Source organism: Bos taurus, chromosome 4 (assembly GCF_002263795.3).
Source record: "Bos taurus isolate L1 Dominette 01449 registration number 42190680 breed Hereford chromosome 4, ARS-UCD2.0, whole genome shotgun sequence".
NCBI lineage: Eukaryota > Metazoa > Chordata > Mammalia > Artiodactyla > Bovidae > Bos > Bos taurus.
Genome location: NC_037331.1, coordinates 26225251 through 26228667, shown reverse-complemented (window position 1 = coordinate 26228667; position 3417 = coordinate 26225251). Strand labels below are relative to the sequence as shown.

At 45.9% G+C, this 3417-nt stretch overlaps 1 non-coding gene across 1 annotated transcript; it reads left to right on the top strand.

Annotated features, from left to right (window-relative positions):
* Window positions 1-254: 254 nt before the first annotated feature.
* TRNAF-GAA (transfer RNA phenylalanine (anticodon GAA)) lies at window positions 255-326 on the top strand. The gene has a single exon. It is a non-coding gene; the product is annotated as a tRNA-Phe (tRNA).
* The last annotated feature ends 3091 nt before the right edge of the window (window positions 327-3417 follow it).

Below are 3417 nucleotides of genomic sequence, written 5' to 3'. Positions count from 1 at the left end.
ATTGTGATATGTAAACCGAGCCAGAAGGTTCACATGGTCATTATTTATCTTCTTTAGCCTCATTCTGTTGCTCTCTATAATCGCTGTAGCATTCCTATTAATCTTTTAGATGAGGTGTTGGAAAACTTTTCTAGGATTTCATTTTGTAAGTATATTTTTAGAATTCCTATAGTTATGTGTGTTGTTTTAATTTTTTAATGAACAAATGAATATTTCGAGTGTTCAGCAAACTGGTATTGAGTGCTACTAGGGCTTCCCTGGTGGCTCAGATGGTAAAGCGTCTGCCTGAAGTGCGGGAGACCCAGGTTCGATCCCTGGGTTGGGAAGATCCCCTGGAGAAGGAAATGGCAACCCACTCCAGTATCCTTGCCTGGAAAATTCCATGGACTGAGGAGCCTGGTAGGCTACAGTCCCTGGGGTTGCAAAAGAGTCGGACACGACTGAGCGACTTCACTTTCACTTTCTCAGGGGTTAAAAATCTGCCCGGCAAACAAGAGGCCTGGTTCCATCCCTGGGTCCAGAAGATTCCCCTGGAGAAGGAAATGGCAATCCACTCCAGTGTTCTTACCTGGGAAATCTCATGGACGGAGGAGCCTGGCAGGCTACAGTCCATGGGGTCACAAAGAGTCCGAGACGATTTAGCTACTAAACAGCAGCATGGGCCAGTTAAGAAAGGGAGACAGGATTCAATAGAGTATGGAGGCAGAGAGGCAACTCACCCAGGAACTCTGAGTTGGGTGTGGACCAGACATTGTTGGTTCTCTGCTCCACAGTCACTCTCTCCATTTTCCTAGATAAAAGGGCCTTGATTAAAAAAGAGAGAGAGAGATTAGGCATGAGGCAGCAACACAAGCAGAGCAGGTGGGTTCCATCCAAGGGATAAATCATCCTTGGTTTAAGCCAATCCCGTAATCCTAGTCCTCTCTGCTCTTATTGATTGGTTGGACCAATCAACTGACCCCATTCTGGCCAATGAGATAAAAGGGCTGCTCTGGAACGGGTTTTCTCTTTTGTCATCCTGCTGCTGCTGCTGCTGCTGCTGCTGCTGCTAAGTCGCTTCAGTTGTGTCCGTCTCTCACCAGGCTCCCTCGTCCCTGGCATTCTCCAGGCAAGAACACTGGAGTGGGTTGCCATTTCCTTCTCCAATGCGTGAAAGTGAAAAGTGAAAGTGAAGTCGCTCAGTTGTGTCCGACTCTTCGCGACCCCATGGACGGCAGCCTACCAGGCTTCTCCGTCCATGGGATTTTCCAGGCAAGAGTACTGGAGTGGGTCGCCAGTGCCTTCTCCCGCTTTTGTCATAAAGGAGAGGAAAAGGGGTTGATGGTTTCGCCTTTTCTTCTCACCTTTAAGTGTGTTTTTTGAGGTGATAGTGGTTAGAGCTCGAGGGACAATATTTCTAATTCACTGAGGATGAAATGGAGTGCACGGACGAAGGACACCTTGGAGCAACAGAACCAATTGCTCTGCTGACTCTTCTGGGCTCCTCGTTCTGTGAGGTAAGCATGCCTGTTTCAGGCACCTTTGGAGGGTCATTAATTACCAGCACCTGAAAAAAAAGCCTTGTTGGGTAGGTCTTTCAATAAAGTCAGGTACAAATCCTTAAAGAAACAGTATAGGGAGGTTATCAGGTCAGGAGAAATCAAGGGGGCTTTTTCCTACAGGAGGTAAACTTTGAGTTGATTTTGAAGAACAGGTGGAAATCCACGAGGTAACAATGCAGAGAGGCTCATCCATGTTGAGGAAGGGTGTGTGGAATGGATTGAGCAGATAGCACCTGCACCCAATAGACTAATTCACGGTTTTGAGGTATCCAGAGTATTCTAGCTTTTCAGTGGAATAGATTCATGGCATTTGTGGGTTTAGCATTCATTTACAAGTGATCTTTCAATTCAGTTCTGTTGCTCAGTTGTGTCTGACTCTTTGCGACCCATGGACTGCAGCATGCCAGGCCTCCCTGTCCATCACCAACTCCTGGAGTTTACTCAAACTCATGTCCATTGAGTTGGTGATGCCATCCAGTCATCTCACCCTCTGTTGTCCCCTTCTCCTCCTGCCCCCAATCCCTCCCAGCATCAGAGTCTTTTCCAATGAGTCAGTTCTTCGCATCAGGTGGCCAAAGTATTGGAGTTTCGGCTTCAACATCAGTCCTTCCAATGAATATTCAGGACTGATCTCCTTTATGATGGACTGGTTGGATCTCCTTGCAGTCCAAGGGACCCAAAAGAGTCTTTTTCAACACCATAGTTCAAAAGCATCGATTCTTCAGCACTCAGCTTTCTTCACATCCATACACGACTACTGGAAAAACCATAGCCTTGACTAGATGGACCTTTGTTGGCAAAGTAATGTCTCTGCTTTTGAATATGCTGTCCAGGTTGGTCATAACTTGCCTTCTAAGGAGCAAGCGTCTTTTAATTTCATGGCTGCAGTCACCATCTGCAGTGATTTTGGAGCTCCCCAAAATGCCTTTAATTACACATATAATCTGTAATGTACAATAACCTGTGATTGGTTCACAACTTGAATCTAAACCTTGGTGGTTTTCAGTCTCGGAAGCAGACTGTGTCCTGTGGGCACTGAGTGAGTCTCAAGCCGACTAGGGAGCAGAGAGTGAAGCTTCCTAGTTTTTGTCCAATAACTCAGTAGCTTTTACTAAACATTAGATGTTGGTTTCCTTGGTTAGCCTTGCTCATTTGAGAAGCAGGTGTCAGGATGGGATTAAGCATGCAAGGAGTTTAATTAGGGAACTGCCTTGGGAGAGGGAGTTGGGTGAGGCTATAAGGCTGAGGATGGGTGTTCATGCAGAGAGATAAGAACCCGAGGGAAGGTTGGGTGGAAGTGCCCTAGACACTGTCCAGCCTAAGAAGGTCCCCAGAGACCCTCTGAAAAGTTCCCTGTCTCCCAGGAACAGGCCTGCCTCAGTGTTCCTGCCCCACACAAAGCAGCCAGTGGGAAGCAGGACTTCATGGCACACGTGAAAACGGATTTCAGAGCAGCTGGGATCGTTGTCTATTAAACTCCCTGCAGTTGGAGGTTGAGGAGGGTAGTCTTTCTTTACCAAATTTTTTCTGTTTTTTTTTTTTTTTTTGCAGAGGGAGGGGAACCCTACTAAGACTGATGATGGAAGTAAAAAGAAAATAGCTAAAATATTTGTACCTTTTATAGGAAAATTTGGGTCATTTTTTGGGTCATGGAATTCTTTCAGAATTTGATTTCAAATACTGACTCTATCCCAAGAAAAATTTACATGAACAAAAGGGCCTCTGGTCTAGCATGACTCTTCCATCTCAAGTTCCTGGATTCTCAGCTTCTCCATGGCTCAGTTCCCCAAAATTGTTCCTGCAGCCTCTCTGTAGCTTTCCACTTGCTGAGATCTGAACTTTTATCAATTGCTGGTGTGACTTTTGGTATGAACTC